Source organism: Cyrtonyx montezumae, unplaced genomic scaffold (genome assembly GCF_038088225.1).
Source record: "Cyrtonyx montezumae isolate F1298 unplaced genomic scaffold, pur_monq_1.0 scaffold_2, whole genome shotgun sequence".
NCBI lineage: Eukaryota > Metazoa > Chordata > Aves > Galliformes > Odontophoridae > Cyrtonyx > Cyrtonyx montezumae.
This window is the reverse complement of record NW_027071936.1, coordinates 13,385,157-13,399,464: the sequence shown is the minus strand read 5'-3', so window position 1 is coordinate 13,399,464 and position 14,308 is coordinate 13,385,157.

The following is a 14,308-nucleotide window of genomic DNA, read 5'->3' as shown; positions in this document are numbered from 1 at the left end:
GGCATCGCATCTCCCAGGAACGTCACCAACCTCAACTGAACTTACGGGACCCCACCTGATCCCAGCAGATGATTTCCCATAGAACAAAAACACAGGAAGCTAATGGTAACCCTGCTGCTCCCAGGCTCCCGGTAGCAAGGCTCCAAACCTGGCATGCAGCTGAACGCTAGCTGTTCAGATATACTAGAACGTACCCATGAGCTATTGGTTACAACTAACTCATTTGTATTAGCAGCTGCCATTCGTATTCTTTTCCTTTTTTGGTTTTCCAAAGATGGCTTAGGTTGCACAACCATCCAGCATTTTACTTACACATTTCTGAATCTCCTGTGAATACGTGGCGCTGCTTCTCACTAGCGTGGTCATATTATTTACACTAAGTAGTACTAGTACAAATAACACTTGCTATTTTTCTCTTCTTTTGCATCATCCAAGCACTGAACAAAACAGCCGTCGGCGCTTCTTGGAAAATTTTGGGGTTTTTTTTGCAGCATTCCACACTTAGCAAAACTACCCATTTGCTCTGTGCCCAGCTTCTCAAGTTACCGCGGTGTAAGCGCAATGGTAAACTTCAGCAGAGACAGGTCACACTTGACATAAGGCCCGCTTCAACTTAGATGTGCGTATACACAAGCCTATAAATTAGGTGTATGAGTTGAGCAGATGAAGTCACAGATTATGGTCACTACAGCTACGGTTGTTGTTTGTTCTTTTTCTTTCCCCACACGTGATGCGATTTCAATGAGGATAACCCTTAGCTCAGATTAAGGAACCAGAAAGAAACAACCCAAGCAAAACATTAGTGAAAGAGTAACGTGGACAATTTTGTCTGTTTAGCCTATTCCAAACTGGAGACAAAATGGCTGGCAGGCTTTCTCACCAACTTAGACTTAACAGAAGGCAGTGAAGCCAAAGGATTGTGCATCTGCCTCAAACTCAGAAAACCTGTGTTCCACAAGCTGCAGCTGAGTGACATCAGGCATACTTCCGTGTGCCTCCCTTTCCATTCCCACCCATTGCTTCTTTTGTAGATTGTGAACTCATCTGGATTGAAGCTGGCTTTTTAATTCTGTCTGTGCGCAACAGAGCCCTGATCTCAGCTGGGCCTCTAGGCACTGGGTTAATATGTATAATAACAGCATGGTACAAAAAAACAAAAGCGTAACAGTTTCATGACAGAACGCATCTCAGATGAGTTAATGTGTACAAAGCACTTTGAAGTTGAAAGGCAGTGCTGCATGCGAAAGCTGAGCAGTACTTTCCTACGGATTTGTTGATCTCGAGGACTCAAGAAGCCACTCAAATGATGCCTCTCCTCAGCAAGGTGCAGAATGTAAATCCCTGCTTTACGTGCTGATCTCCAGATCGAGGTGCCCAAGGAATTCTTACTTGAGGATGTCATTAATAAAAAGCCCACTTCGCTATAAGCAAATATCCTCCCTTTTCGCACCTCTCTATATTAAAAACGAGCATCCCTGGGGAAAAAAATGCAAATAGGCTTTTCACGGTCCTGCTGATTTTGGCATTACCTTTCCTTCAGTGCCTTGAGTCATTTTCTGTCTGGTTCTCCTACATAAGTCGCCATGAGAAATACAAAAATTCAAAGAAGAAGAGTTACAGTCTGCCAACAGATAGACATGAATCTTACCCGTTCTAAATCCTGCAGTTAAACTGACTTTCCAAGGCTCACTGAAGAAAAACAAATCCCCAGTCTGAAATAAAGTCTATTTTGTGACTACTTCCGGGCTTCCCATCGCAGGCCTGAGCCTCAAAGCCAGTCCGAGCACTCCCAAGAGGGACTTCAGTCCCAAACCTCTACTTAGGGTCACGGTTGCTCAAGTTCTCCACGTCTCGCTACCATTTACAGGGCTAAAGGAGCACCCAGCACCCTACGTTAGGCTAACAGACCTGCCTCATGAAAGACACCTAACAGTGGCCCGGGACCGAGATGCAACACCTGAGCAAAACAACCCCCGAAAGAAGGCACAGTGGTTACGAGAGGAAAGGGGGGCTGCGCAGATGAGCTTTTCCCCAACTTCAGCCTTTCTGCATCGCTTCAGCACTTAAGCACCAGTTTTCTTCTTTTTTGTAGTCATAACACACAGCAATCCGCACCTATGTGCTTATTCTCACATCCCATACATCCAAAAGGAGATAACCGTAATTGAATAAGTCTGATAAACACCCACCGGCACCCACCCGCGGCCACAGCCGTCTTACCAAAGTCGATGCCGCTAGGTGGCATTACAGTTACTCCGGACACGTGCACAGCCGCGGCATCGGCTGCATCGCCTAAACCGCAGGTTTAAACACGTTTCTTGCTTACCGGGCACTAATGTTGTTTCCCCGGCCGGTTGATACAGGGACAAGCTGTGGCGAATTGTCATTAAGAGGTTGCAAAACTCTGCTCCCCAACCACACTGATTCAGCCGTAGCAGAGGATGATGTCAGTCCGGGTAGATTTGGCAGCCAGAAATGGGTTTGGGAAATGAAAGGAGGGGCTTCTGCACGCTTGTTTTGGGCTGGAAGGGCCTCCTCTGCAATGGCTGCTTTTGGTTATGTAGGGAACGGGGAACCTGGCAGCTGTTGAGCTTTCAGTGAAACCTCATGCTCCTTTACAGCCTCCCAAGAGCTGGCAGCCGAGCAAGGAAGGAGCTACTTACCTCCCGTGGCTGCTCCTCCAGCCTTTGCGGTTGCCCAGAGAGTACACTGCTGGCTTCCAGATGGTCCAGTGACAGCACGTGGGACACACAGCTGTCTTGACTGCCCTAGTGAGGGGTACAGCAATGGAGAGAGACAGAGGAGAATGGAGAAAAATACAGGGAGTAAAACGAGAAAACAGCCCTGAAGGCCACACGCAGCAGAAAGCTCAGGGAAATGATTTAACTGTGGACACCTGTGGTAGCAAAATGGCTGTCACTGTATTCTTACGTGGGTGTGGTGACAAGAGGCTGAAAACTGAAGCTCTGGAAAAGCACAGCACTGGGACTCCCCGCCTGCAAGAGGAAACAGCGCTCGCTCTTGTTCCCCCAGACCTCTCGCAGCGATTTGCCTCCATCTCTTAGGAGACAGCAGAGCTCAGTGTACTCAGCTGCCCGCAACAAAAAGGATTATCCCACCATAAAGGTTGTTTAAACCATTCACTTTATTTTGTAAACTAGTTTACATATAACCATGTCCATATCTAAACAAATGTAGTGGGAGAAAATCTATTTAGAGCTTCTTAAAGACACTGTAAGTAGAGGAGACAAAGACATGTGGAAATGAAAGGGGGAAAGGTTAAAAAAAAAAAAAAAAAGCATTAGCAAATCAAATAATTGCAACACCAAAGAATCATTAGGATGCAGATTGTCAGACTAAAACTGAATGACATCAACTGGTAAATATTATGGACCGTGGTGAGCAGGGAGGAGAGTCTAAATACAGCCACAGCTTGTAACTTTTAACACTATTTAGGTCATTAGTTGAAATGGGAACAGGGATCAATTCAACCTGCGTTACAGTAAGAGCTGTGCACACAGATCGAATATAAACTTCAGAGAAACTAGCGTGAAAATAGTCAGATCTTAAACTTTGCAAAACGCTCACACAAATTACAAGTTCGAGATGTTCATTAAATCATTAGGTAGATCTACAGATACGTTTTTCTCTGTTCAGGCCTAAAAGTACTACCAAAAAACAGCCTGGTTTTGTACTCACTTTGTCAAATAGTTGTACCTCTAGAGATACTATGCATTTTCACGTGTGCCTCATCCTGTGGCAACCTCGGTTTTCAGTTATAAGAAAATGACCGATTTCTGCATCCCGGCAAGTGCGAATGCCTTCGGGCCAAACACCATTAGCACGCGTTAATGGTACATTATGCAAAGCCAGAGGTACGATCAGGGGTTTGTCCCTCCTATGTAAACCGTCAGAGGGCCACTTTCTGTCAAACCAAAAACTCCAGGACGCTTTTCGGTCCAAGCAAGTCAAAGCCTGCAGGATAGGGTGTGGTAAGCTCACAGAGTGTCGATGGTCAAGGTGTGTCTCCAGTGAGTCATTATTGTCGCAGTGCTTAGCTCCCTGGGATAGTTGTTATTTGGAAGTCACTTTAGCAAGCAGAAGTATCGGTCAGCCTTGCTACCTGCAGGCCCTGAGGGGCGAAGTGACCGTCCTGGGACTGTGGAGGAGCACAGCTGGACTCACTTACAGGGCAGCACCTCTAGGGTCGCCGATTAAGAAAAGCTGGGCCCTCTGCGCCCTTCTCTGATGAACAATTGCGAGGAGACACGCAGCAGTGAGTTTCCTGAGTCCTGCCACTGTAATGAACAGAAATAGCTTTTTAAAATGGAACTTGTTAACTGAACTTCAGAATGCAAACTACTTACCGTGATTTAAATCCGGGGGAAAGCAAACAGAAGGAAAACACTCACACAGACACACAAAATCTTTTTTTCTTCTATTACTGAGCTGTAGACAAACTGAGACGGCACCCTTAGCCGAGGGCAGCTCAACCCTTCGGCTCAAAGCTGCGCTACTACCCCACTGAGGCAGGTGGAAGCCCTTCGGCAGCATGGCAGTATGAAAGCCCTTGGGGCTGTCCTTCCACGCACGTGGAGGCTCTGAGCCCGGGGCTCACCTTGCACTGCTGCCCATGCCTCTGGCAGTGCCCCAGACCTGCCGGGACTTGTCTGCCTCCCACGGCCCTCGAGCGCCGTCCTCTCGATGCAGTTCACCGTCTTTTCAGCCGTGAACACAACGGTGCCGTGTTTCTCCCCTTCCTCTCTGCCTTGTCATTACCAGGATTGACTCCTGCCCTTACAAAGCAGCCTTGTGTCCTCCCAGGACATCAGAGAGGCCGTTTAAAAGTCTGGCCTCTATCACTCATTGTTTACAGCCAAAACTTCAGCTTTGAGCTGAGATCAATGCAGTTGCTCAAAGTGTTGGAAAATATGCTCAGCTACCACCATCCTTCCTCACGTGTGTTTGTATTCCTCTGCCGTGTGCTTCAGCTGCAGGCCACAGGCTGGAGCCTCTCAGTGCAGATGTGCCCAGCAGGTGCAAATCCTCTTTCCCAGCTGGGAGTCTCCTGGGGTGCCTGCCCTTATCGCATCCAAAGACCCCAAAACAAGATGAGAGGAAAGGGGTGGTAGGTGCTGCAGCATGAAATACTGCTGCCGGACACCGCGTGCCCTGCCACAAAGCATTTCCAATGGCATTTGTAAGCAGCTAGGGAGCAAACAGCGAGCTGCAGGTACGCTTGTGGCTGAAGGGATAAGGTCAGCTTAGGCAGCGCGTTCTGGGAACAGCTCGATCGCTCAACATCACTCGTAAGAAAACCAAACAAACCCCTTCACAAACAGAGCTGGTTCTCTGGCAGCTCCTTGAGGCACCTACCACCGTCGTTCCCAGGCTGGCATGGGGCCCCAAGGCCCCCGAGGGATCGGTGCCCACTGCAGAGCATGTGCTGTGATGCCAGTACTCCTGGTGCTCCCACTGAGCCCGTCCCTGAACGAAAGCAGGCAGGGGGAGCGCAGCTCCACACTGCTGTGAGACGGCTGGGGTGGGAGAAAAGACTAAAGCTGCCCGTTTGCGTAAAATGCCTTCAAATGCCAAATGCAAAAGCAGATGCTTAGAAGAACTGTAATACCAGTTTCAGTCAGGACTGGTGTGTAAAATGAATTATATGCATGCCAAATTTCAAGCAGGATTAATTAGGACAGGCTGAATTCTGCCCACATCTTAATGACCTGAATAGATTATCCTTTCCCTCCTTGCTACCTTGAGCAAGCTCACTGGGGACTGCAACTGCAGAGGTTTTCACTTTGTTTTGAACCATGAAACACAGCATCAGCTCCATGCACAGGGCTGGGGGCTGCTGATGCACTGCTGCATCTCAGGAGCTCTAGGGATTTGCAGTTACGAAGAAGGAAACAATGAGGGGGGAGAGGGGTGGAGAAACACGGCCTGCTCAAAATGAGTGCTTCTACAGTGTTTCTCAAGCATCATTACAGGAAAAAATAAAAAAAGAGAGACAGAAAAATCAGGAAGGATGCAATGAGGGAACTTGAACTAGACGGAGAGTTTCAACAAGAGCTACGCTGCCCACCTGACACAGATTGGCTTTGCCAGGCACTTGCTGCCTTTACCGACCGTGGGTAAATAATCCCACGCCCGCACACCTCGGGGCGAGTGCATTTTTCATGGGTGAATACAGATTTTCCGAGCGATCGAGATAGGCTAACCGGGAGTAGGAGACTTGATTATACAGCAGGGCTGATGAATTTCCACGGAGGCCCAGGAATGCTGTGTCACAGGTATGCAGTGCTGTCACCTGTGTTATTTTCCACAACTGATTTCCAAAGGTGATTTTTTTCTTTACAATAAACAGCCTTGGAGTAGCTGTGGAGATACACTCAGCCAGAAAAGAATAAAACTAAAAACCCGTCTGCTTGGCAAAAAATATGAGGTTCAGTGAACCTCAACAAGCAAAGCTGAATGTCGTTCACATCCTTGTCTGTTTATTCGCTGTAGATCTCATCCACTGACTGTTTCCTTACGTGGAACCAGTGTCCTTACGAGCCCAAGTCGACATTAGCATCCTTTCAAGCCCAGGGCAGTGCAGAGAAGGCGACCTGGCACAGTCCACGTCCGCCACTCTCCGCCAGGCAAAAAGTGCTGCTGTTTGGCTTCCCATGTCATTTTATTTTACACTCTTTTATCCTAAAGCTCTGCCTGTGTTCTTTAATATAATAAACAAATCACAGGTCTTGCTTTACATATCACTTCACATGAAATCTCTTTCCGGCACTTTGTCGAGAAAGCGCCTAGCAGACTGCTGCATTAAACAAAAATGAAGTCAAACTTGGAGCGCCCCTACCCAGAGCCCTGGGGTTTTACAGAACCTTCTTTGTGCCCTTTCTATTTCTGTCTGATAAAGCTATCTAATTCTCAAAGATTAAGCTATCTAAACTGACTGAGCGCTGGAGCATTTAAAATGTAAACGCACTGAGCTTTAATCACAGCTTGCTGTGAGACTACCCCCTCTCCCTTTCCTCCTGCATATACACGGGGGCTATTTCCTTGCAATTTCTGGGCACTGCACCCGCACCCCGTGGCATCTGTACACCCCACAGTTAGCTGGAGCTGTGCAAACCACAGGGAAAGTGCCTTGGGGATCGCTCATCCAGCAGAAGAGAGAGCACGGTGGAAGCACGTGTGCTGAGCCCCCTTCCCCAACTCCTTGCAAAGTACATGGCAGCGTTGGGGACATGGGGATTTCTTTCTACAGTGAGGAAAACTCGCTACTCTTGTGCTGTGTGGAGAACCCTGGGAGGAGAAGACACACCGGGTCTGGGCTGCAGCTCTGGTCGCGGGGGGAGAGCAGCTTCCCAAGCCATGGGCGGCACCTGCAGCATAAGCCGCACTTAGGCCTCCATCGGCTGCTGTCCCATTAATTCGCCTAATTGCTTTTGAACCCATGTATAGTTTTGGCACCTGAAGCATCCTGTGGCAATGAGTTCTGCCAATTAATTACGTCCATGTGAAAAAGACTTCCTCCTCAGTGCCTTAAAAATATCTGCTCCGTGACTTCATTTAACATCCCTTACACCTCGTGAGCAACAGCTCCATTCTTCCTGCCATTCATCACGCCGAAGGCTCTTGCCGTAGCCCCCAGCCCTCTCTTTTCCAGGCTGACACTGACGGATGGGCTCCTATCGTAGAAGCAGTGTCACGCACCTACAGACATTCCTGCCTCCCTGCATTTCCCCCCACAGACAGTGGGATCACCAGGAGCGCCACACAGCTTCCATCCCGTGGCTGTTCAGTGGCAGCCCTGGGCATTGGGCACCACGTAAAAGTAATGTAAAAATGTTGTTGAGCAACGAAGCTGGCTGTGGTCACCCCGGCAGGCACGCTGGCCTGCTTCCCACACGGGCAGCCCCGTGCCGGCTCCGGATGGGATCACCTCCCAGTGACACCCATGTCAAGTGCTGTTGTTTACCGGCATCTGCATCTCTAAGCCAGCAAATGATAGGTTCCTGCCCCAACGTTTGTGGCTGGGATCACGGGGACAATGGAAGCAATATGTTCATTGGGCAATTAGAGGCGTTACATCCATTAAATGCTTGAGGGCATTCGCAATAGAAATATTGCAGATAGGAGAAGAAATGACCTCAGACAGGATCAAATATGCAAAGCTAACTGCAACCTGGGACTTCTCCCACAAGGCAAACAGGTGGCAAACAGCCTCAGTCCCCGTGCCCGGCTTCACCACGAGCCATGTCTGAGGGATGGCCCCACCAAACCCAATGGGATCTGCAGCTGCAGCCCCTGGCTGAGCAGTGCTACCTCCGGCTTTTTGCTAGCTCAGCTTGTCATCCACCCTTGGTTCAGTTGGTTTCCCTTAGGCAGCACTGCTGCTCCCTGCGTGACGCGGCTCCATGTAAGGAAAATAAGCGGTGTAAGCGCAGGGCTGGCACTGCACCACGCCAACGTGCCCGTGCTGCAGCTGGGTGGCTCCCGACAGCGCCGAGCTGCCGCTGACAGCTCCTTTCTGCAGCAGGTGAACCAGGTTAGTGCCAGCAAGGACCTGCCCGCGGTAAACCCCGACTTCTCTGCTGGGGCAGGGACTTTTCCTGAGGCTGCCGGCACAAACTGCAGCCCGAGCCTCCTGTTTCATGAGCAGAAGGCAGTCGCAAATCTCTGCTGCTCCTTCGCTCGCGTTGTTCTACAAAAGCTGAGTAAAACAAAGGAATTGTTGGCTCTGCAAGAGTTAAGCAGCTCTTCAATAGAGCAGAGGGTTTTGATCGTGCCCTGTTACTTCATGCCTTTAGAATATTCACCAGACAAAGCAATTTTCCTGTCTCCGAGCAGTGCTAAGCTGTCAGGCTCCTTTTATCTGAGCAAAAGGTAGTGCAGCATCTTCCCCCCTACACAGTGCTTTTTTGGGGAAGAGAAAAAAAGAAACAGAAAAAGAGGGGAAATAACAATGACCCAAACCTCCCTCTCCGCGCTCGTCACTTAGAGGCACGCAGTCTTCCAGAGAGAGCAAGAAGAGAATCGTGGCTGTTCACTGAAAACCCTCACACCTAGGAGCTACCTGTGGTGCCCAGCACAGCCGGCCCACCAGGTAACACAGCATCGGGAGGTTCATTTAGCTTCTGGACCAAAATCCTATCACGCAAAACTCCCCCCCCCCCCCCTTTGGAAAGCAGCAGCGGGGCTGAAATTGAGCCTCGGATAGGATGGGGGGTGGGATGAAGGCTGGGGGCAGAGCAAGGAGGGATTACGCAGAGCCCTCTCCCACGGGCAGCACTGACACTGCCCGTGTTGTTTCGTTAATTGCAGAAACAATGCGCTCTTTCATAGGCTGCAGGTGGCTTGGGGCATGGCAGAAAAGGGACATTATGGCTTTCACCATGGCCTGCTTGAAAGGTTTAGAGCCCGATGCACAAAAAAGCCTTTGCTGAGGGTATGGCTGCATCGAGTATCAATGAAAGCTGCGTAGCTGCTGCTGTGAATCTGATCACCATAGAAAATGAATGGAAAGCATTAAGAGCAGCAAAATGTATTTTGAGCTGCAGTGAACAGCATCCAATTAATCACTGAACAGCAGGCCCCGGTCAGTGGAATAATAGCTTTGTTTGAATGAAGTGCGGAAGAGCCTTGAGCAGTCTTCAGAGGCAGATGGGCAAAGAAGGAGCCCGAGATGAGAATACTCCTGGATCCTAGCGAAGGGCAAGAATGTGAGCACCCGAGGGTGCTGCTCTGCATGTGAACAGGTTGTGAGGGCCTTCCGCAGCCCTGGGCGAGGGAGATGCAGAGGCTGGGAACCCAAAGGAAGTGTGGATGCACGGGATCAAAGCCTGCTCCCCGGATTCCACCACAGAGGCACCACCTCCAGCGCAACGGAGGTTATCACAGCAATAAAAAGACACGTCCCAGGCTGCCGGAGGCTCTCGCTTGGGAAAGCAAGCAGGACCTGGCTGCCAGTGTGCCGGAGCTTCCCAGACATGCTGCCGGACCAGGGGGACACCTGGACTCATGTCCCTTCTGCAAGGGCTTGGACCAGGCAGCGCACATGACTCAGCTCTGCGCGTGCATTGCATGTAACCCACTGCAGTCCAGGGACAGGGCTGGGGATGCACCCACCTGCTCTCTCTGCCTCAGTCCCACAGACTTGAAATCCAGAACACCACGAGGCTTGGTGCAACCTTCTCAGTGCAGAAGATGCCCAAGAGCTGAGCTGCCTCATTTTTTGTTGCTTGGATAATTTGTATCCTGTTTTATAGTTGTCGATGTTACAACTCCTTCAACATGAAAGATGGCAAGGCCCCTGCCTTTTGGAGCTTGCAGCCTAGTACAGACGGGTAAACATAACAAGTAGAAACATTAAACCCTAGCTAGGGAGGGGGGACAGGTTGAGGGAGTATGTTAGAAATTATCTTTGGCACATCAAAGAGCTGGAAAAAGTCCATCAGAGGAACCTTCAGGCTATTTATGTATTTCAGGTAGTAAGATAAGATCGTGAATAATGAGTTCCTTCAACCTCTGTGCAGAGCCTGCGCTGAAGCAATGCTTACAGAGCTCTTCTCACCTATGTCCCTCATATGGGGAACAAGGAATCCTCGCCAGGTTTACATTGCTGACTTTGAACCAGTAAAGAACAGAACGAGCACACCCAGCATTTTTCTCTATGAGGACCTAGTCCTCATCTGTATCAACCAGATGTGCAACTACTCAGAAACATCAGCATGTCTCTTTTCTTCTTACTTTTCACCACTTACCTGTTTTCTTAGACGGCTTATTCAGAACATCAGTCAAAGCTCTCAGCCTTAGCCCTGCTTCCTCTCGCCGTACCCAGTCCACGCTATCTCTGGTGAAATGTCGCAGAGACAGGCAAGCTGCACACCGAGGAAGGAAACAACCAGACCCAGCTTTAACGCAGCTCTCGTCATCAGAGGAACAGTGTGTGCACAGACCATTTCCACCAGTGCATCCATACACTGCTCTTCTGGCCAGGTAACAAAAGCCTGGACCCACCCCCGGCAGGCTGTGGAAACCCTTTGTTGCAAAACTCAGATTTTTGGTAGGGAAAAAGCAGCTAGCTCATGGTATACCTCTGGGCTGCAGGAAGCTTAGGCTCACAGGGCCTTGAGATAGCTCTGGTGCAGACCCAGGGAAGTTTCCAAGTTTATTTTACTCGTTTGTAAAGGTTCCCTCGTAAACAAGAGTCAAGCAGACTGACACATGGTACAAACTCTTTCTGGCACAATACAATCATGTATCGCCCAAGAAAGACAAACATATGTGGCAGCGCTGTTTGCAGTCTGGCAGCCAAACAGACCAAGGCTAAAAAGCAAGTTGATCAAAACACGAAGACACCCTGTGTTTACAGAGGCTGGGCACGCTTTCCACCGAGCTAGCGTAGCCTCGGTAGCTATCACAGAATTGCACGACTGTGGGGGTTGGAAGGGACCTCTAGAGATCATGGAGTCTAACTCCCTTGGCAAAGCAGGCTCCTTACGTTGTGGAACTCAGCAGAACCGATACAGGAAAAAAGCAGCCCATCTCCTCTCACCGCACCGGCCTAAGTGTCAATATAAACAAGGAGGTGAGAAAGGAAAGGAGATCCAGCCTGGTGAAAGGCATTGCCTCATAGCCAGACAGATCCTGCAGTCCAGTTCATCCGACAAGCAGTGCGGCAGCTGTGGGCTGTGCCAAGCCAAAGGCTGCTCAGGCTCTATCCTTCATCAACCACTGGGTTACTGGGTTACAACTTGGAGGCAAACCATTGCAAGCGATCGCAACTGTGGGGTTGATTTTGTTTCTCACACCATTTCGACCTATCTATCGGTTGCAGCATATTCAGTGGTTTGTGGTAGGTAGAGGAGCTCGGTGCCATTTGACTGGAGCATCATAGAATCATGGAACATTCTGAGTTGGAAGAGACCCCCAAAGACCTTTGAGTCCATCCAAAATCGAAACCCTATGTCTGAGAGCATTGTCCAAATGCTCTTTGAGCTCCAGCAGTTTGGAGTCATGCCCACCGCCCTCTGCTGAAGAACCTTATCCTAATACCCAACCTGACCCTCCCCTGACACAGCTCCGCGCTGTTCCCTCGGGCCCCGACAGTGTCACAGAGAGCAGAGCTTGGCGCTGCCCCTCTGCTCCCTGTGAGGAGCCGTAGCTGCCACGAGATCTCCCCTCAGCTCTTCTGCTCCGGGCTAAACAAACTGAGTGGCCTCGGCACTCCTCATACGTCTCACCTTCCAGGCCCTGTACCATCTTCACAGCCCTCCTTTGGACACTCCCCAGTATTTTATTATAGCTCCCTTCGGACAGCTTCCTCCTTTTCTTTACCCCCAGCCTACAGGGCAGGCGAGCAAACCTAGGGGAAAACACACAGCTCAACAGCAAACAGCACAGCCACGCAGCATGGATGGTGAAGTGGCTGGTCCCTTTGCACAACTGGCAGCACATGTGTCTAATAAGACTCTGCCTTGAGCTTCCTGGCAAACCCTGAGACAACTTTCCAAGGCCCTTTCCCTTGATTGTGCCATTCCCCCAGTGCCAGCACTGACAGAGCCCTTCTCTCCCTGCCCTGCTACAGTGCCACCCACGGATTAGGCAAGCCACCATCCACCTCCTCACCCGCAATCAACACCCCGTGGCTGCGCTGCTGTTCTGACAGCCTGCGGGACAACTGTGGAAAGGCAAAGGCGGATCTCCAGCTCCTGCAGCTCAGGTGGGAGAGCAGCAGGGAGAAAGCGCAGTCTCATGCAACTCCGCAAGCGATCACTTAGATCTGTGGACATAGTGCACTGTAGGCTGCAGCTCTCTGAGATGCAGAGCCCAGCTTTTTGCTCGGGGCTACGCTGATGCCTTCCAAACACCTCCGATATAAAATGCAAATCAGTTACCTGGTTCTGATAGCAGTAGCATTGCTTGAGCGAGTCAAGTGACCAATCGCTTCAAAGCAAAGCAAACGGGCAGGGAGAAAAAAGCTTGCAAGTGGGTTGGCATAACCTATGCCATGAGAAAAGGATGTTTGTTGCACAAATAAAGTGAGTGGGAGCAAGACTTTCCTGCCTGACTGGTGGAAAGGTCCATAAATCAAGTCTGGAACTCCTTGCCACATATATGAATCAATTAAAGCACTCGATGAATCATTTATTTTCAACATAGAAAATCAGCAGCCATGGTTTGATGTTCAATTGATTTCTCATTTGTCTTGCTCCTCTGAGTAATGACACATGGCTCACCGCTTACACGCTGCGTGTCCCAGCCCGAGTGCTCCTGGAGAAGCTCCTCCTGCAAGGCAGCCGTGAGCACCTGTTCCTCACACTCGGACACTGCACTGCAATGCCCTTGGCTCTGCTCGTCTCATCAGTCTCTTGCCTCATTATATTCTACTTGGATCTATTTTCCTTTCTTTCCTTGACAAATTAAGTGAGTAAGAAGTAATTCCCAGTGCTAGACAGGAGAACCAGATTTCTCACTATAAAGCGTTGGTATTCTACTTATAATCAGCCCTGCAGCTCAAAATGAAGAAATTATACATGCTGCCCAGAAAGCATATGGAGTCTCCTCCTTGGAGATCTCTGAAAGCCACCTGGACATGAGTCTGAGCAGCTGCTCTGGGTGGTCCTGCTGGAGCCGGGGCTGGACCCGATTGACCCTAAGGGCCCTTCCAACCTCAGCCATTTCACTGAAGTCATAGTCATTAGGACATCCAATCAATAGCGTGCATTCCTGTAACCAAACAGTTAATTTTAGGGTGTGCAACTTACACAGCCCCAAATATCTGTCCTGAAACAGGAAGGCCGGCCTGCTGCTTCTGGGTGCTCCCAGCTGATATGAGGCACCGCTGGGATGGGGCCAAGACACGCATTAGCATAATCCTCTTATGAAGAGTAAACTGATAAAAGACAGGTGGAAAGAATGGGGCACACCGAACTTTTCCATTCGTGAAAACAAGATGCCATGATGCTCGGTGCACAGGGTCAAATGCCTGACTGGGGGTACATGAGTCAGGTACCCCAGCGACCGTTGAGACACCCCGCACATTCCTGGCCTCTGGAAAATGAGGTCCTGAGCTGCCCTGCCTGTTCTGGAGCAAAAACCAGCAGGTTTCTACCATACTTCCAAATGCCTTTGCTTTTCAGCCACTTCCCTGGAGAACCACTCCAAGGAGCTCTGCCACTTACAGCTTACACTTACGGCTCTCCAACATCCACACTCAGTCAGAGCAGCAGAAAAACACATGAGCCTCTGGGACGGTCCAGTGTACACGGGAGGCTCCTGGGGCACCTTTTAGAGCAAG